The sequence below is a fragment of the Oncorhynchus mykiss genome, chromosome 31 (genome assembly GCF_013265735.2).
Source record: "Oncorhynchus mykiss isolate Arlee chromosome 31, USDA_OmykA_1.1, whole genome shotgun sequence".
Taxonomy (NCBI): domain Eukaryota; kingdom Metazoa; phylum Chordata; class Actinopteri; order Salmoniformes; family Salmonidae; genus Oncorhynchus; species Oncorhynchus mykiss.
Genome location: NC_050571.1, coordinates 30,927,354 through 30,947,567, shown reverse-complemented (window position 1 = coordinate 30,947,567; position 20,214 = coordinate 30,927,354). Strand labels below are relative to the sequence as shown.

Here is a 20,214-nt window from a genome sequence, read left to right as displayed (position 1 = left end):
GGATACTTTTTAACAAGTATGCTTGCTTCAGCTGTCTAAAAGTATTTTTCATGGTAGTTCAGTAAAGGTGGAAGTAGTGACTGCAGTAAGCCCAGTGGTGGAAATAGTTGTATTGTTGGGTTAGTGAGTTTTGGGTGTATGATAGCAGAAAAACCTGCGAGTCTGGAGTTCCCCCTGCTGGCTGTCTGTGGAATAACATTAGGATCAGTTGATCGTGGGGAAATGCATGTTAGTCGCCCGAAACATGGTCACTGTTTTCCTGTCTTTTGTCGTGCTTATGCTCACTGCGTCTCAGTGGATCGCTCCAATGCCTTTCTACTGTAAGCAGAGGAGAGGACAGCCTTCCAGTAGAATAAATAAGAGTCACAGCTCCCAACATTTACTAACAAATGAACAGCTACTAAATCAAAGATCTGTCTCATAAACTACACATGTGCCTACATGTGATAACCAAAGGGGATTTTTGCATTACCCCAAGCGACCACATAATTTGTCCCTTTAATTGAAGAAATAATTTGGTGGTTTGGTGGGATTTCCTAAATTCCAGTGTGTTTCTGCTTGCCACAACAAAGTCAAAAGAGAGAATGAACTGGCACACAGACTAAGATATTAGGACCTGTTTAGTAGCAAACAGAAGGCTGTCCATCATATCGCAAAGCCATTATGACAAGGGCTCCTCCTCCCCTGTAGGATAAATAATAATAATTATAATTTATTCTATATAGAACTTTTCATTACACACAGAATCTCAAAGTAGCTTTAAAAACTCAAATAAACTCAAGGTGATCTGGTACATACTTGGCCGATGGCTTCCAAAGCTTCAGATGATAATAATAAGATGGAGAGTGATGGAGTCTGTAGTTAGAGAGGAGTTAAGGCAGTTCACTTCAGATACTTAGCTTGCACTTGTATGTGCTAGAGAACTGTGCTACATACCAATTATTTTCAATATGTATAAATATAGAGATAGAAATATATGTATGACTCCTGCTCTTTTTGTTTTACCTTTTAATAAATCACTTAAATGGGGATCCCTCTTAATGGTTCATGAGTAATTTGGTATTGTTCGGCATGTTTAACGTTACCTGCCTAAGTACCTTAGATCGCAAGCCCATAATTAGTCAATAGGGCTGACTGGCTAGCTACTAGTACTGTTAACTAGCCAGATAGCAACAAAGCATTGTTAGCTAGCTAATGTAACCATGAAGAATTGACATCTATCTTACATATTATTCGTTTTAGGTCATTTTTGTCCTGTTTAGCTATCTGGCTAGCTAAATTGTTACGATTCACATATCTAGCTGATAATTGTGACGTCAAACGTTTGCTTTGTGTATATCTTGATTCGTCTATTGTTGCCATTGTCCTGGCTGGAAGGAGCTGTGAAGCGTGAGGTAATACAGTAGGGGGAGTGCGAGTGCTTCTTAAATGTATTGCTTTATGCATTCTCCTCACTCGCGTCCACACAAAAACGTACTAAAGAGAACGGAGTGGAGAATACAATCGGAGCATGAGTGTGGAGCATGGTAGTATGTTTGGAAAAACACCCCTAGAGTTTGAGAGCTACAAGCCCCCACTCACCCAGTAATTTTTGAACTGTCCCTAAATTATCCTATTAAAACACTACATGGGAAATACGTCATGAACTCACAACAATTGAAAGTGCAGAGTATAAAACAGTACTTAGCCTAATATATTATGAACAGCCACGATAGCGTCGTCTACTGTTTGGTCTATTTTGAATCAATATTTCAACTCGCCACCACACTCTACGTATTTCCCACTGGTGTTTCCCAACTGCAGTCCTCAGGTTGCCCCAGCAACACACATTCACATTTTAGAGCCAGACAAGCACGCTTGATTCAATTTGTTTACTAATCCTTCGATTAGTTAAATCAGTCCAGAGCTACAACAACAATGTGTGCTGATTGAACCAAACTAAATAGTTGGAGGATGCGGGCATCGATCCCGCTACCTCTCGCATGCTAAGCGAGCGCTCTACCATTTGAGCTAATCCCCCTGTGCCTCCAACAAGAAGTATGAAATCTCAATGACCGCACTGCCAAATCCCTCGTCCATAAGAAAGGATACTTTTTAACAAGTATGCTTGCTTCAGCTGTCTAAAAGTATTTTTCATGGTAGTTCAGTAAAGGTTGAAGTAGTGATAGGAGTAAGCCCAGTGGTGGAAATAGTTGTATTGTTGGGTTAGTATCCAGAGCTACAACAACAATGTGTGCTGATTGAACCAAACTAAATAGTTGGAGGATGCGGGCATCGATCCCGCTACCTCTCGCATGCTAAGCGAGCGCTCTACCATTTGAGCTAATCCCCCTATGCCTCCAAGAAGAAGTATGAAATCTCAATGACCGCACTGCCAAATCCCTCGTCCATAAGAAAGGATACTTTTTAACAAGTATGCTTGCTTCAGCTGTCTAAAAGTATTTTTCATGGTAGTTCAGTAAAGGTTGAAGTAGTGATAGGAGTAAGCCCAGTGGTGGAAATAGTTGTATTGTTGGGTTAGTATCCAGAGCTACAACAACAATGTGTGCTGATTGAACCAAACTAAATAGTTGGAGGATGCGGGCATCGATCCTGCTACCTCTCGCATGCTAAGCGAGCGCTCTACCATTTGAGCTAATCCCCCTGTGCCTTCAACAAGAAGTATGAAATCTCAATGACCGCACTGCCAAATCCCTCGTCCATAAGAAAGGATACTTTTTAACAAGTATGCTTGCTTCAGCTGTCTAAAAGTATTTTTCATGGTAGTTCAGTAAAGGTGGAAGTAGTGACTGCAGTAAGCCCAGTGGTGGAAATAGTTGTATTGTTGGGTTAGTATCCAGAGCTACAACAACAATGTGTGCTGATTGAACCAAACTAAATAGTTGGAGGATGCAGGCATCGATCCCGCTACCTCTCGCATGCAAAGCGAGTGCTCTACCATTTGAGCTAATCCCCCTGTGCCTCCAACAAGGAGTATGAAATCTCAATGACCGCACTGCCAAATCCCTCGTCCATAAGAAAGGATACTTTTTAACAAGTATGCTTGCTTCAGCTGTCTAAAAGTATTTTTCATGGTAGTTCAGTAAAGGTTGAAGTAGTGATAGGAGTAAGCCCAGTGGTGGAAATAGTTGTATTGTTGGGTTGGTATCCAGAGCTACAACAACAATGTGTGCTGATTGAACCAAACTAAATAGTTAGAGGATGCAGGCATCGATCCCGCTACCTCTCACATGCTAAGCGAGCGCTCTACCATTTGAGCTAATCCCCCTGTGCATGCAACAAGAATTATGAAATCTCAATGACCACACTGCCAAATCCCTCGTCCATAAGTAAGGATACTTTTTAAAAAGTATGCTTGCTTCAGCTGTCTAAAAGTATTTTTCATGGTAGTTCAGTAAAGGTGGAAGTAGTGACTGCAGTAAGCCCAGTGGTGGAAATAGTTGTATTGTTGGGTTAGTGAGTTTTGGGTGTATGATAGCAGAAAAACCTGCGAGTCTGGAGTTCCCCCTGCTGGCTGTCTGTGGAATAACATTAGGATCAGTTGATTGTGGGGAAATGCATGTTAGTCGCCCGAAACATGGTCACTGTTTTCCTGTCTTTTGTCGTGCTTATGCTCACTGCGTCTCAGTGGATCGCTCCAAGGCCTTTCTACTGTAAGCAGAGGAGAGGACAGCCTTCCAGTAGAATAAATAAGAGTCACAGCTCCCAACATTTACTAACAAATGAACAGCTACTAAATCAAAGATCTGTCTCATAAACTACACATGTGCCTACATGTGATAACCAAAGGGGATTTTTGCATTACCCCAAGCGACCACATAATTTGTCCCTTTAATTGAAGTAATAATTCGGTGGTTTGGTGGGATTTCCTAAATTCCAGTGTGTTTCTGCTTGCCACAACAAAGTCAAAAGAGAGAATGAACTGGCACACAGACTAAGATATTAGGACCTGTTTAGTAGCAAACAGAAGGCTGTCCATCATATCGCAAAGCCATTATGACAAGGGCTCCTCCTCCCCTGTAGGATAAATAATAATAATTATGATTTATTCTATATAGCACTTTTCATTACACACAGAATCTCAAAGTAGCTTTAAAAACTCAAATAAACTCAAGGTGATCTGGTACATACTTGGCCGATGGCTTCCAAAGCTTCAGACGATAATAATAAGATGGAGAGTGATGGAGTCTGTAGTTAGAGAGGAGTTGAGGCAGTTCACTTCAGATACTTAGCTTGCACTTGTATGTGCTAGAGAACTGTGCTACATACCAATTATTTTCAATATGTATAAATATAGAGATAGAAATATATGTATGACTCCTGCTCTTTTTGTTTTACCTTTTAATAAATCACTTAAATGGGTATCCCTCTTAATGGTTCATGAGTAATTTGGTATTGTTCGGCATGTTTAACGTTACCTGCCTAAGTACCTTAGATCGCAAGCCCATAATTAGTCAATAGGGCTGACTGGCTAGCTACTAGTACTGTTAACTAGCCAGATAGCAACAAAGCATTGTTAGCTAGCTAATGTAACCATGAAGAATTGACATCTATCTTACATATTATTCGTTTTAGGTCATTTTTGTCCTGTTTAGCTATCTGGCTAGCTAAATTGTTACGATTCACATATCTAGCTGATAATTGTGACGTCAAACGTTTGCTTTGTGTATATCTTGATTCGTCTATTGTTGCCATTGTCCTGGCTGGAAGGAGGTTCAGTGAATGGGGCTGTGAAGCGTGAGGTAATACAGTAGGGGGAGTGCGAGTGCTTCTTAAATGTATTGCTTTATGCATTCTCCTCACTCGCGTCCACACAAAAACGTACTCAAGAGAACGGAGTGGAGAATACAATCGGAGCATGAGTGTGGAGCATGGTAGTATGTTTGGAAAAACACCCCTAGAGTTTGAGAGCTACAAGCCCCCACTCACCCAGTAATTTTTTAACTGTCCCTAAATTATCCTATTAAAACACAACATGGGAAATACGTCATGAACTCACAACAATTGAAAGTGCAGAGTATAAAACAGTACTTAGCCTAATATATTATGAACAGCCACGATAGCGTCGTCTACTGTTTGGTCTATTTTGAATCAATATTTCAACTCGCCACCACACTCTACCTTCCACTGGTGTTTCCCAACTGCAGTCCTCAGGTTGCCCCAGCAACACACATTCACATTTTAGAGCCAGACAAGCACGCTTGATTCAATTTGTTTACTAATCCTTCGATTAGTTAAATAAGTCCAGAGCTACAACAACAATGTGTGCTGATTGAACCAAACTAAATAGTTGGAGGATGCGGGCATCGATCCAGCTACCTCTCGCATGCTAAGCAAGCGCTCTACCATTTGAGCTAGTCCCCCTGTGCCTCCAAGAAGAAGTATGAAATCTCAATGACCGCACTGCCAAATCCCTCGTCCATAAGAAAGGATACTTTTTAACAAGTATGCTTGCTTCAGCTGTCTAAAAGTATTTTTCATGGTAGTTCAGTAAAGGTTGAAGTAGTGATAGGAGTAAGCCCAGTGGTGGAAATAGTTGTATTGTTGGGTTAGTATCCAGAGCTACAACAACAATGTGTGCTGATTGAACCAAACTAAATAGTTGGAGGATGCGGGCATCGATCCCGCTACCTCTCGCATGCAAAGCGAGCGCTCTACCATTTGAGCTAATCCCCCTGTGCCTCTAACAAGAAGTATGAAATCTCAATGACCGCACTGCCAAATCCCTCGTCCATAAGAAAGGATACTTTTTAACAAGTATGCTTGCTTCAGCTGTCTAAAAGTATTTTTCATGGTAGTTCAGTAAAGGTTGAAGTAGTGATAGGAGTAAGCCCAGTGGTGGAAATAGTTGTATTGTTGGGTTAGTATCCAGAGCTACAACAACAATGTGTGCTGATTGAACCAAACTAAATAGTTGGAGGATGCGGGCATCGATCCCGCTACCTCTCGCATGCAAAGCGAGCGCTCTACCATTTGAGCTAATCCCCCTGTGCCTCCAACAAGAAGTATGAAATCTCAATGACCGCACTGCCAAATCCCTCGTCCATAAGAAAGGATACTTTTTAACAAGTATGCTTGCTTCAGCTGTCTAAAAGTATTTTTCATGGTAGTTCAGTAAAGGTTGAAGTAGTGATAGGAGTAAGCCCAGTGGTGGAAATAGTTGTATTGTTGGGTTAGTATCCAGAGCTACAACAACAATGTGTGCTGATTGAACCAAACTAAATAGTTGGAGGATGCGGGCATCGATCCCGCTACCTCTCGCATGCAAAGCGAGCGCTCTACCATTTGAGCTAATCCCCCTGTGCCTCCAACAAGAAGTATGAAATCTCAATGACCGCACTGCCAAATCCCTCGTCCATAAGAAAGGATACTTTTTAACAAGTATGCTTGCTTCAGCTGTCTAAAAGTATTTTTCATGGTAGTTCAGTAAAGGTTGAAGTAGTGATAGGAGTAAGCCCAGTGGTGGAAATAGTTGTATTGTTGGGTTAGTATCCAGAGCTACAACAACAATGTGTGCTGATTGAACGAAACTAAATAGTTGGAGGATGCGGGTATCGATCCCGCTACCTCTCAAAATGCTAAGCGAGCGCTCTACCATTTGAGCTAATCCCCCTGTGCATGCAACAAGAATTATGAAATCTCAATGACCACACTGCCAAATCCCTCGTCCATAAGTAAGGATACTTTTTAAAAAGTATGCTGGCTTCAGCTGTCTAAAAGTATTTTTCATGGTAGTTCAGTAAAGGTGGAAGTAGTGACTGCAGTAAGCCCAGTGGTGGAAATAGTTGTATTGTTGGGTTAGTGAGTTTTGGGTGTATGATAGCAGAAAAACCTGCGAGTCTGGAGTTCCCCCTGCTGGCTGTCTGTGGAATAACATTAGGATCAGTTGATCGTGGGGAAATGCATGTTAGTCGCCCGAAACATGGTCACTGTTTTCCTGTCTTTTGTCGTGCTTATGCTCACTGCGTCTCAGTGGATCGCTCCAAGGCCTTTCTACTGTAAGCAGAGGAGAGGACAGCCTTCCAGTAGAATAAATAAGAGTCACAGCTCCCAACATTTACTAACAAATGAACAGCTACTAAATGAAAGATCTGTCTCATAAACTACACATGTGCCTACATGTGATAACCAAAGGGGATTTTTGCATTACCCCAAGCGACCACATAATTTGTCCCTTTAATTGAAGTAATAATTCGGTGGTTTGGTGGGATTTCCTAAATTCCAGTGTGTTTCTGCTTGCCACAACAAAGTCAAAAGAGAGAATGAACTGGCACACAGACTAAGATATTAGGACCTGTTTAGTAGCAAACAGAAGGCTGTCCATCATATCGCAAAGCCATTATGACAAGGGCTCCTCCTCCCCTGTAGGATAAATAATAATAATTATGATTTATTCTATATAGCACTTTTCATTACACACAGAATCTCAAAGTAGCTTTAAAAACTCAAATAAACTCAAGGTGATCTGGTACATACTTGGCCGATGGCTTCCAAAGCTTCAGACGATAATAATAAGATGGAGAGTGATGGAGTCTGTAGTTAGAGAGGAGTTGAGGCAGTTCACTTCAGATACTTAGCTTGCACTTGTATGTGCTAGAGAACTGTGCTACATACCAATTATTTTCAATATGTATAAATATAGAGATAGAAATATATGTATGACTCCTGCTCTTTTTGTTTTACCTTTTAATAAATCACTTAAATGGGGATCCCTCTTAATGGTTCATGAGTAATTTGGTATTGTTCGGCATGTTTAACGTTACCTGCCTAAGTACCTTAGATCGCAAGCCCATAATTAGTCAATAGGGCTGACTGGCTAGCTACTAGTACTGTTAACTAGCCAGATAGCAACAACGCATTGTTAGCTAGCTAATGTAACCATGAAGAATTGACATCTATCTTACATATTATTCTTTTTTGGTCATTTTTGTCCTGTTTAGCTATCTGGCTAGCTAAATTGTTACGATTCACATATCTAGCTGATAATTGTGACGTCAAACGTTTGCTTTGTGTATATCTTGATTCGTCTATTGTTGCCATTGTCCTGGCTGGAAGGAGGTTCAGTGAATGGGGCTGTGAAGCGTGAGGTAATACAGTAGGGGGAGTGCGAGTGCTTCTTAAATGTATTGCTTTATGCATTCTCCTCACTCGCGTCCACACAAAAACGTACTCAAGAGAACGGAGTGGAGAATACAATCGGAGCATGAGTGTGGAGCATGGTAGTATGTTTGGAAAAACACCCCTAGAGTTTGAGAGCTACAAGCCCCCACTCACCCAGTAATTTTTGAACTGTCCCTAAATTATCCTATTAAAACACTACATGGGAAATACGTCATGAACTCACAACAATTGAAAGTGCAGAGTATAAAACAGTACTTAGCCTAATAATTTATGAACAGCCACGATAGCGTCGTCTACTGTTTGGTCTATTTTGAATCAATATTTCAACTCGCCACCACACTCTACGTATTTCCCACTGGTGTTTCCCAACTGCAGTCCTCAGGTTGCCCCAGCAACAGACATTCACATTTTAGAGCCAGACAAGCACGCTTGATTCAATTTGTTTACTAATCCTTCGATTAGTTAAATCAGTCCAGAGCTACAACAACAATGTGTGCTGATTGAACCAAACTAAATAGTTGGAGGATGCGGGCATCGATCCCGCTACCTCTCGCATGCTAAGCGAGCGCTCTACCATTTGAGCTAATCCCCCTGTGCCTCCAACAAGAAGTATGAAATCTCAATGACCGCACTGCCAATTCCCTCGTCCATAAGAAAGGATACTTTTTAACAAGTATGCTTGCTTCAGCTGTCTAAAAGTATTTTTCATGGTAGTTCAGTAAAGGTTGAAGTAGTGATAGGAGTAAGCCCAGTGGTGGAAATAGTTGTATTGTTGGGTTAGTATCCAGAGCTACAACAACAATGTGTGCTGATTGAACCAAACTAAATAGTTGGAGGATGCGGGTATCGATCCCGCTACCTCTCGCATGCAAAGCGAGCGCTCTACCATTTGAGCTAATCCCCCTGTGCCTCTAACAAGAAGTATGAAATTTCAATGACCGCACTGCCAAATCCCTCGTCCATAAGAAAGGATACTTTTTAACAAGTATGCTTGCTTCAGCTGTCTAAAAGTATTTTTCATGGTAGTTCAGTAAAGGTTGAAGTAGTGATAGGAGTAAGCCCAGTGGTGGAAATAGTTGTATTGTTGGGTTAGTATCCAGAGCTACAACAACAATGTGTGCTGATTGAACCAAACTAAATAGTTGGAGGATGCGGGCATCGATCCCGCTACCTCTCACATGCTAAGCGAGCGCTCTACCATTTTAGCTAATCCCCCTGTGCATGCAACAAGAATTATGAAATCTCAATGACCACACTGCCAAATCCCTCGTCCATAAGTAAGGATACTTTTTAAAAAGTATGCTTGCTTCAGCTGTCTAAAAGTATTTTTCATGGTAGTTCAGTAAAGGTTGAAGTAGTGATAGGAGTAAGCCCAGTGGTGGAAATAGTTGTATTGTTGGGTTAGTATCCAGAGCTACAACAACAATGTGTGCTGATTGAACCAAACTAAATAGTTGGAGGATGCGGGCATCGATCCCGCTACCTCTCACATGGTAAGCGAGCGCTCTACCATTTGAGCTAATCCCCCTGTGCATGCAACAAGAAATATGAAATCTCAATGACCACACTGCCAAATCCCTCGTCCATAAGTAAGGATACTTTTTAAAAAGTATGCTTGCTTCAGCTGTCTAAAAGTATTTTTCATGGTAGTTCAGTAAAGGTTGAAGTAGTGATAGGAGTAAGTCCAGTGGTGGAAATAGTTGTATTGTTGGGTTAGTATCCAGAGCTACAACAACAATGTGTGCTGATTGAACCAAACTAAATAGTTGGAGGATGCGGGCATCGATCCCGCTACCTCTCGCATGCAAAGCAAGCGCTCTACCATTTGAGCTAATCCCTCTGTGCCTCCAACAAGAAGTATGAAATCTCAATGACCGCACTGCCAAATCCCTCGTCCATAAGAAAGGATACTTTTTAACAAGTATGCTTGCTTCAGCTGTCTAAAAGTATTTTTCATGGTAGTTCAGTAAAGGTTGAAGTAGTGATAGGAGTAAGCCCAGTGGTGGAAATAGTTGTATTGTTGGGTTAGTATCCAGAGCTACAACAACAATGTGTGCTGATTGAACCAAACTAAATAGTTGGAGGATGCGGGCATCGATCCCGCTACCTCTCACATGCTAAGCGAGCGCTCTACCATTTGAGCTAATCCCCCTGTGCATCCAACAAGAATTATGAAATCTCAATGACCACACTGCCAAATCCCTCGTCCATAAGTAAGGATACTTTTTAAAAAGTATGCTTGCTTCAGCTGTCTAAAAGTATTTTTCATGGTAGTTCAGTAAAGGTGGAAGTAGTGACTGCAGTAAGCCCAGTGGTGGAAATAGTTGTATTGTTGGGTTAGTGAGTTTTGGGTGTATGATAGCAGAAAAACCTGTGAGTCTGGAGTTCCCCCTGCTGGCTGTCTGTGGAATAACATTAGGATCAGTTGATCGTGGGGAAATGCATGTTAGTCGCCCGAAACATGGTCACTGTTTTCCTGTCTTTTGTCGTGCTTATGCTCACTGCGTCTCAGTGGATCGCTCCAAGGCCTTTCTACTGTAAGCAGAGGAGAGGACAGCCTTCCAGTAGAATAAATAAGAGTCACAGCTCCCAACATTTACTAACAAATGAACAGCTACTAAATCAAAGATCTGTCTCATAAACTACACATGTGCCTACATGTGATAACCAAAGGGGATTTTTGCATTACCCCAAGCGACCACATAATTTGTCCCTTTAATTGAAGTAATAATTCGGTGGTTTGGTGGGATTTCCTAAATTCCAGTGTGTTTCTGCTTGCCACAACAAAGTCAAAAGAGAGAATGAACTGGCACACAGACTAAGATATTAGGACCTGTTTAGTAGCAAACAGAAGGCTGTCCATCATATCGCAAAGCCATTATGACAAGGGCTCCTCCTCCCCTGTAGGATAAATAATAATAATTATGATTTATTCTATATAGCATTTTTCATTACACACAGAATCTCAAAGTAGCTTTAAAAACTCAAATAAACTCAAGGTGATCTGGTACATACTTGGCCGATGGCTTCCAAAGCTTCAGATGATAATAATAAGATGGAGAGTGATGGAGTCTGTAGTTAGAGAGGAGTTGAGGCAGTTCACTTCAGATACTTAGCTTGCACTTGTATGTGCTAGAGAACTGTGCTACATACCAATTATTTTCAATATGTATAAATATAGAGATAGAAATATATGTATGACTCCTGCTCTTTTTGTTTTACCTTTTAATAAATCACTTAAATGGGGATCCCTCTTAATGGTTCATGAGTAATTTGGTATTGTTCGGCATGTTTAACGTTACCTGCCTAAGTACCTTAGATCGCAAGCCCATAATTAGTCAATAGGGCTGACTGGCTAGCTACTAGTACTGTTAACTAGCCAGATAGCAACAAAGCATTGTTAGCTAGCTAATTTAACCATGAAGAATTGACATCTATCTTACATATTATTCGTTTTAGGTCATTTTTGTCATGTTTAGCTATCTGGCTAGCTAAATTGTTACGATTCACATATCTAGCTGATAATTGTGACGTCAAACGTTTGCTTTGTGTATATCTTGATTCGTCTATTGTTGCCATTGTCCTGGCTGGAAGGAGGTTCAGTGAATGGGGCTGTGAAGCGTGAGGTAATACAGTAGGGGGAGTGCGAGTGCTTCTTAAATGTATTGCTTTATGCATTCTCCTCACTCGCGTCCACACAAAAACGTACTCAAGAGAACGGAGTGGAGAATACAATCGGAGCATGAGTGTGGAGCATGGTAGTATGTTTGGAAAAACACCCCTAGAGTTTGAGAGCTACAAGCCCCCACTCACCCAGTAATTTTTGAACTGTCCCTAAATTATCCTATTAAAACACTACATGGGAAATACGTCATGAACTCACAACAATTGAAAGTGCAGAGTATAAAACAGTACTTAGCCTAATATATTATGAACAGCCACGATAGCGTCGTCTACTGTTTGGTCTATTTTGAATCAATATTTCAACTCGCCACCACACTCTACGTATTTCCACTGGTGTTTCCCAACTGCAGTCCTCAGGTTGCCCCAGCAACACACATTCACATTTTAGAGCCAGACAAGCACGCTTGATTCAATTTGTTTACTAATCCTTCGATTAGTTAAATCAGTCCAGAGCTACAACAACAATGTGTGCTGATTGAACCAAACTAAATAGTTGGAGGATGCGGGCATCGATCCCGCTAGCTCTCGCATGCTAAGCGAGCGCACTACCATTTGAGCTAATCCCCCTGTGCCTCCAACAAGAAGTATGAAATCTCAATGACCGCACTGCCAAATCCCTCGTCCATAAGAAAGGATACTTTTTAACAAGTATGCTTGCTTCAGCTGTCTAAAAGTATTTTTCATGGTAGTTCAGTAAAGGTGGAAGTAGTGACTGCAGTAAGCCCAGTGGTGGAAATAGTTGTATTGTTGGGTTAGTATCCAGAGCTACAACAACAATGTGTGCTGATTGAACCAAACTAAATAGTTGGAGGATGCGGGCATCGATCCCGCTACCTCTCGCATGCTAAGCGAGTGCTCTACCATTTGAGCTAATACCCCTGTGCCTCCAAGAAGAAGTATGAAATCTCAATGACCGCACTGCCAAATCCCTCGTCCATAAGAAAGGATACTTTTTAACAAGTATGCTTGCTTCAGCTGTCTAAAAGTATTTTTCATGGTAGTTCAGTAAAGGTTGAAGTAGTGATAGGAGTAAGCCCAGTGGTGGAAATAGTTGTATTGTTATCCAGAGCTACAACAACAATGTGTGCTGATTGAACCAAACTAAATAGTTGGAGGATGCGGGCATCGATCCCGCTACCTCTCGCATGCTAAGCGAGCGCTCTACCATTTAAGCTAATCCCCCTGTGCCTCCAACAAGAAGTATGAAATCTCAATGACCACACTGCCAAATCCCTCGTCCATAAGTAAGGATACTTTTTAACAAGTATGCTTGCTTCAGCTGTCTAAAAGTATTTTTCATGGTAGTTCAGTAAAGGTTGAAGTAGTAATAGGAGTAAGCCCAGTGGTGGAAATAGTTGTATTGTTGGGTTAGTATCCAGAGCTACAACAACAATGTGTGCTGATTGAACCAAACTAAATAGTTGGAGGATGCGGGCATCGATCCCGCTACCTCTCGCATGCTAAGCGAGCGCTCTACCATTTGAGCTAATCCCCCTGTGCCTCCAACAAGAAGTATGAAATCTCAATGACCGCACTGCCAAATCCCTCGTCCATAAGAAAGTATGCTTGCTTCAGCTGTCTAAAAGTATTTTTCATGGTAGTTCAGTAAAGGTGGAAGTAGTGACTGCAGTAAGCCCAGTGGTGGAAATAGTTGTATTGTTGGGTTAGTGAGTTTTGGGTGTATGATAGCAGAAAAACCTGCGAGTCTGGAGTTCCCCCTGCTGGCTGTCTGTGGAATAACATTAGGATCAGTTGATCGTGGGGAAATGCATGTTAGTCGCCCGAAACATGGTCACTGTTTTGCTGTCTTTTGTCGTGCTTATGCTCACTGCGTCTCAGTGGATCGCTCCAAGGCCTTTCTACTGTAAGCAGAGGAGAGGACAGCCTTCCAGTAGAATAAATAAGAGTCACAGCTCCCAACATTTACTAACAAATGAACAGCTACTAAATCAAAGATCTGTCTCATAAACTACACATGTGCCTACATGTGATAACCAAAGGGGATTTTTGCATTACCCCAAGCGACCACATAATTTGTCCCTTTAATTGAAGTAATAATTCGGTGGTTTGGTGGGATTTCCTAAATTCCAGTGTGTTTCTGCTTGCCACAACAAAGTCAAAAGAGAGAATGAACTGGCACACAGACTAAGATATTAGGACCTGTTTAGTAGCAAACAGAAGGCTGTCCATCATATCGCAAAGCCATTATGACAAGGGCTCCTCCTCCCCTGTAGGATAAATAATAATAATTATGATTTATTCTATATAGCACTTTTCATTACACACAGAATCTCAAAGTAGCTTTAAAAACTCAAATAAACTCAAGGTGATCTGGTACATACTTGGCCGATGGCTTCCAAAGCTTCAGATGATAATAATAAGATGGAGAGTGATGGAGTCTGTAGTTAGAGAGGAGTTGAGGCAGTTCACTTCAGATACTTAGCTTGCACTTGTATGTGCTAGAGAACTGTGCTACATACCAATTATTTTCAATATGTATAAATATAGAGATAGAAATATATGTATGACTCCTGCTCTTTTTGTTTTACCTTTTAATAAATCACTTAAATGGGATCCCTCTTAATGGTTCATGAGTAATTTGGTATTGTTCGGCATGTTTAACGTTACCTGCCTAAGTACCTTAGATCGCAAGCCCATAATTAGTCAATATGGCTGACTGGCTAGCTACTAGTACTGTTAACTAGCCAGATAGCAACAAAGCATTGTTAGCTTGCTAATGTAACCATGAAGAATTGACATCTATCTTACATATTATTCGTTTTAGGTCATTTTTGTCCTGTTTAGCTATCTGGCTAGCTAAATTGTTACGATTCACATATCTAGCTGATAATTGTGACGTCAAACGTTTGCTTTGTGTATATCTTGATTCGTCTATCGTTGCCATTGTCCTGGCTGGAAGGAGGTTCAGTGAATGGGGCTGTGAAGCGTGAGGTAATACAGTAGGGGGAGTGCGAGTGCTTCTTAAATGTATTGCTTTATGCATTCTCCTCACTCGCGTCCACACAAAAACGTACTCAAGAGAACGGAGTGGAGAATACAATCGGAGCATGAGTGTGGAGCATGGTAGTATGTTTGGAAAAACACCCCTAGAGTTTGAGAGCTACAAGCCCCCACTCACCCAGTAATTTTTGAACTGTCCCTAAATTATCCTATTAAAACACTACATGGGAAATACGTCATGAACTCACAACAATTGAAAGTGCAGAGTATAAAACAGTACTTAGCCTAATATATTATGAACAGCCACGATAGCGTCGTCTACTGTTTGGTCTATTTTGAATCAAATTTTCAACTCGCCACCACACTCTACGTATTTCCCACTGGTGTTTCCCAACTGCAGTCCTCAGGTTGCCCCAGCAACACACATTCACATTTTAGAGCCAGACAAGCACGCTTGATTCAATTTGTTTACTAATCCTTCGATTAGTTAAATCAGTCCAGAGCTACAACAACAATGTGTGCTGATTGAACCAAACTAAATAGTTGGAGGATGCAGGCATCGATCCCGCTACCTCTCGCATGCTAAGCGAGCGCTCCACCATTTGAGCTAATCCCCCTGTGCCTCCAACAAGAAGTATGAAATCTCAATGACCGCACTGCCAAATCCCTCGTCCATAAGAAAGGATACTTTTTAACAAGTATGCTTGCTTCAGCTGTCTAAAAGTATTTTTCATGGTAGTTCAGTAAAGGTTGCAGTAGTGATAGGAGTAAGCCCAGTGGTGGAAATAGTTGTATTGTTGGGTTAGTATCCAGAGCTACAACAACAATGTGTGCTGATTGAACCAAACTAAATAGTTGGAGAATGCGGGCATCAATCCCACAACCTCTCGCATGCTAAGCGAGCGCTCTACCATTTGAGCCAATCCCCCTGTGCCTCCAACAAGAAGTATGAAATCTCAATGACCGCACTGCCAAATTCCTCGTCCATAAGAAAGGATACTTTTTAAAAAGTATGCTTGCTTCAGCTGTCTAAAAGTATTTTTCATGGTAGTTCAGTAAAGGTGGAAGTAGTGACTGCAGTAAGCCCAGTGGTGGAAATAGTTGTATTGTTGGGTTAGTGAGTTTTGGGTGTATGATAGCAGAAAAACCTGCAAGTCTGGAGTTCCCCCTGCTGGCTGTCTGTGGAATAACATTAGGATCAGTTGATCGTGGGGAAATGCATGTTAGTCGCCCGAAACATGGTCACTGTTTTCCTGTCTTTTGTCGTGCTTATGCTCACTGCGTCTCAGTGGATCGCTCCAAGGCCTTTCTACTGTAAGCAGAGGAGAGGACAGCCTTCCAGTAGAATAAATAAGAGTCACAGCTCCCAACATTTACTAACAAATGAACAGCTACTAAATCAAAGATCTATCTCATAAACTACACATGTGCCTACAAGTGATAACCAAAGGGGATTTTTGCATTACCCCAAGCGACCACATAATTTGTCCCTTTAATTGAAGTAATAATTCGGTGGTTTGGTGGGATTTCCTAAATTCCAGTGTGTTTCTGCTTGCCACAACAAAGTCAAAAGAGAGAATGAACTGGCACACAGACTAAGATATTAGGACCAGTTTAGTAGCAAACAGAAGGCTGTCCATCATATCGCAAAGCCATTATGACAAGGGCTCCTCCTCCCCTGTAGGATAAATAATAATAATTATGATTTATTCTATATAGCACTTTTCATTACACACAGAATCTCAAAGTAGCTTTAAAAACTCAAATAAACTCAAGGTGATCTGGTACCTACTTGGCCGATGGCTTCCAAAGCTTCAGATGATAATAATAAGATGGAGAGTGATGGAGTCTGTAGTTAGAGAGGAGTTGAGGCAGTTCACTTCAGATACTTAGCTTGCACTTGTATGTGCTAGAGAACTGTGCTACATACCAATTATTTTCAATATGTATAAATATAGAGATAGAAATATATGTATGACTCCTGCTCTTTTTGTTTTACCTTTTAATAAATCACTTAAATGGGGATCCCTCTTAATGGTTCATGAGTAATTTGGTATTGTTCGGCATGTTTAACGTTACCTGCCTAAGTACCTTAGATCGCAAGCCCATAATTAGTCAATAGGGCTGACTGGCTAGCTACTAGTACTGTTAACTAGCCAGATAGCAACAAAGCATTGTTAGCTAGCTAATGTAACCATGAAGAATTGACATCTATCTTACATATTATTCGTTTTAGGTCATTTTTGTCCTGTTTAGCTATCTGGCTAGCTAAATTGTTACGATTCACATATCTAGCTGATAATTGTGACGTCAAACGTTTGCTTTGTGTATATCTTGATTCGTCTATTGTTGCCATTGTCCTGGCTGGAAGGAGGTTCAGTGAATGGGGCTGTGAAGCGTGAGGTAATACAGTAGGGGGAGTGCGAGTGCTTCTTAAATGTATTGCTTTATGCATTCTCCTCACTCGCGTCCACACAAAAACGTACTCAAGAGAACGGAGTGGAGAATACAATCGGAGCATGAGTGTGGAGCATGGTAGTATGTTTGGAAAAACACCCCTAGAGTTTGAGAGCTACAAGCCCCCACTCACCCAGTAATTTTTGAACTGTCCCTAAATTATCCTATTAAAACACTACATGGGAAATACGTCATGAACTCACAACAATTGAAAGTGCAGAGTATAAAACAGTACTTAGCCTAATATATTATGAACAGCCACGATAGCGTCGTCTACTGTTTGGTCTATTTTGAATCAAATTTTCAACTCGCCACCACACTCTACGTATTTCCCACTGGTGTTTCCCAACTGCAGTCCTCAGGTTGCCCCAGCAACACACATTCACATTTTAGAGCCAGACAAGCACGCTTGATTCAATTTGTTTACTAATCCTTCGATTAGTTAAATCAGTCCAGAGCTACAACAACAATGTGTGCTGATTGAACCAAACTAAATAGTTGGAGGATGCGGGCATCGATACCGCTACCTCTCGCATGCTAAGCGAGCACTCTACCATTTGAGCTAATCCCCCTGTGCCTCCAGCAAGAAGTATGAAATCTCAATGACCGCACTGCCAAATCCCTCGTCCATAAGAAAGGATACTTTTTAACAAGTATGCTTGCTTCAGCTGTCTAAAAGTATTTTTCATGGTAGTTCAGTAAAGGTTGAAGTAGTGATAGGAGTAAGCCCAGTGGTGGAAATAGTTGTATTGTTGGGTTAGTATCCAGAGCTACAACAACAATGTGTGATTGAACCAAACTAAATGGTTGGAGGATGCGGGCATCGATCCCGCAACCTCTCGCATGCTAAGCGAGCGCTCTACCATTTGAGCTAATCCCCCTGTGCCTCCAACAAGAAGTATGAAATCTCAATGACCGCACTGCCAAATCCCTCGTCCATAAGAAAGGATACTTTTTAACAAGTATGCTTGCTTCAGCTGTCTAAAAGTATTTTTCATGGTAGTTCAGTAAAGGTTGAAGTAGTGATAGGAGTAAGCCCAGTGGTGGAAATAGTTGTATTGTTGGGTTAGTATCCAGAGCTACAACAACAATGTGTGCTGATTGAACCAAACTAAATAGTTGGAGGATGCGGGCATCGATCCCGCTACCTCTCGCATGCTAAGCGAGCGCTCTACCATTTGAGCTAATCCCCCTGTGCATCCAACAAGAAGTATGAAATCTCAATGACCACACTGCCAAATCCCTCGTCCATAAGTAAGGATACTTTTTAAAAAGTATGCTTGCTTCAGCTGTCTAAAAGTATTTTTCATGGTAGTTCAGTAAAGGTGGAAGTAGTGACTGCAGTAAGCCCAGTGGTGGAAATTGTTGTATTGTTGGGTTAGTGAGTTTTGGGTGTATGATAGCAGAAAAACCTGCGAGTCTGGAGTTCCCCCTGCTGGCTGTCTGTGGAATAACATTAGGATCAGTTGATCGTGGGGAAATGCATGTTAGTCGCCCGAAACATGGTCACTGTTTTCCTGTCTTTTGTCGTGCTTATGCTCACTGCGTCTCAGTGGATCGCTCCAAGGCCTTTCTACTGTAAGCAGAGGAGAGGACAGCCTTCCAGTAGAATAAATAAGAGTCACAGCTCCCAACATTTACTAACAAATGAACAGCTACTAAATCAAAGATCTGTCTCATAAACTACACATGTGCCTACATGTGATAACCAAAGGGGATTTTTGCATTACCCCAAGCGACCACATAATTTGTCCCTTTAATTGAAGTAATAATTCGGTGGTTTGGTGGGATTTCCTAAATTCCAGTGTGTTTCTGCTTGCCACAACAAAGTCAAAAGAGAGAATGAACTGGCACACAGACTAAGATATTAGGACCTGTTTAGTAGCAAACAGAAGGCTGTCCATCATATCGCAAAGCCATTATGACAAGGGCTCCTCCTCCCCTGTAGGATAAATAATAATAATTATGATTTATTCTATATAGCACTTTTCATTACACACAGAATTTCAAAGTAGCTTTAAAAACTCAAATAAACTCAAGGTGATCTGGTACATACTTGGCCGATGGCTTCCAAAGCTTCAGATGATAATAATAAGATGGAGAGTGATGGAGTCTGTAGTTAGAGAGGAGTTGAGGCAGTTCACTTCAGACACTTAGCTTGCACTTGTATGTGCTAGAGAACTGTGCTACATACCAATTATTTTCAATATGTATAAATATAGAGATAGAAATATATGTATGACTCCTGCTCTTTTTGTTTTACCTTTTAATAAATCACTTAAATGGGGATCCCTCTTAATGGTTCATGAGTAATTTGGTATTGTTCGGCATGTTTAACGTTACCTGCCTAAGTACCTTAGATCGCAAGCCCATAATTAGTCAATATGGCTGACTGGCTAGCTACTAGTACTGTTAACTAGCCAGATAGCAACAAAGCATTGTTAGCTAGCTAATGTAACCATGAAGAATTGACATCTATCTTACATATTATTCGTTTTAGGTCATTTTTGTCCTGTTTAGCTATCTGGCTAGCTAAATTGTTACGATTCACATATCTAGCTGATAATTGTGACGTCAAACGTTTGCTTTGTGTATATCTTGATTCGTCTATTGTTGCCATTGTCCTGGCTGGAAGGAGGTTCAGTGAATGGGGCTGTGAAGCGTGAGGTAATACAGTAGGGGGAGTGCGAGTGCTTCTTAAATGTATTGCTTTATGCATTCTCCTCACTCGCGTCCACACAAAAACGTACTCAAGAGAACGGAGTGGAGAATACAATCGGAGCATGAGTGTGGAGCATGGTAGTATGTTTGGAAAAACACCCCTAGAGTTTGAGAGCTACAAGCCCCCACTCACCCAGTAATTTTTGAACTGTCCCTAAATTATCCTATTAAAACACTACATGGGAAATACGTCATGAACTCACAACAATTGAAAGTGCAGAGTATAAAACAGTACTTAGCCTAATATATTATGAACAGCCACGATAGCGT

General features: G+C 41.2%; 13 non-coding genes across 13 annotated transcripts; all 13 read right to left on the bottom strand.

Moving 5' to 3' along the window:
• Positions 1 to 1,947: 1,947 nt before the first annotated feature.
• trnaa-agc lies at positions 1,948 to 2,020 on the bottom strand. The gene has a single exon. It is a non-coding gene; the product is annotated as a tRNA-Ala (tRNA).
• A 239-nt stretch (positions 2,021 to 2,259) lies between these two features.
• On the bottom strand, positions 2,260 to 2,332 carry trnaa-agc. The gene has a single exon. It is a non-coding gene; the product is annotated as a tRNA-Ala (tRNA).
• A 3,271-nt stretch (positions 2,333 to 5,603) lies between these two features.
• On the bottom strand, positions 5,604 to 5,676 carry trnaa-ugc. The gene has a single exon. It is a non-coding gene; the product is annotated as a tRNA-Ala (tRNA).
• A 239-nt stretch (positions 5,677 to 5,915) lies between these two features.
• On the bottom strand, positions 5,916 to 5,988 carry trnaa-ugc. Its single transcript has one exon. It is a non-coding gene; the product is annotated as a tRNA-Ala (tRNA).
• A 239-nt stretch (positions 5,989 to 6,227) lies between these two features.
• Positions 6,228 to 6,300, bottom strand: trnaa-ugc. Its single transcript has one exon. It is a non-coding gene; the product is annotated as a tRNA-Ala (tRNA).
• A 2,340-nt stretch (positions 6,301 to 8,640) lies between these two features.
• Positions 8,641 to 8,713, bottom strand: trnaa-agc. The gene has a single exon. It is a non-coding gene; the product is annotated as a tRNA-Ala (tRNA).
• Positions 8,714 to 8,952: 239 nt separating this feature from the next.
• On the bottom strand, positions 8,953 to 9,025 carry trnaa-ugc. The gene has a single exon. It is a non-coding gene; the product is annotated as a tRNA-Ala (tRNA).
• Positions 9,026 to 9,576: 551 nt separating this feature from the next.
• Positions 9,577 to 9,649, bottom strand: trnag-acc. The gene has a single exon. It is a non-coding gene; the product is annotated as a tRNA-Gly (tRNA).
• Positions 9,650 to 10,200: 551 nt separating this feature from the next.
• Positions 10,201 to 10,273, bottom strand: trnaa-agc. Its single transcript has one exon. It is a non-coding gene; the product is annotated as a tRNA-Ala (tRNA).
• Positions 10,274 to 12,915: 2,642 nt separating this feature from the next.
• trnaa-agc lies at positions 12,916 to 12,988 on the bottom strand. The gene has a single exon. It is a non-coding gene; the product is annotated as a tRNA-Ala (tRNA).
• Positions 12,989 to 13,227: 239 nt separating this feature from the next.
• Positions 13,228 to 13,300, bottom strand: trnaa-agc. The gene has a single exon. It is a non-coding gene; the product is annotated as a tRNA-Ala (tRNA).
• A 4,731-nt stretch (positions 13,301 to 18,031) lies between these two features.
• On the bottom strand, positions 18,032 to 18,104 carry trnaa-agc. Its single transcript has one exon. It is a non-coding gene; the product is annotated as a tRNA-Ala (tRNA).
• A 239-nt stretch (positions 18,105 to 18,343) lies between these two features.
• trnaa-agc lies at positions 18,344 to 18,416 on the bottom strand. The gene has a single exon. It is a non-coding gene; the product is annotated as a tRNA-Ala (tRNA).
• Between the last annotated feature and the right edge of the window lie 1,798 nt (positions 18,417 to 20,214).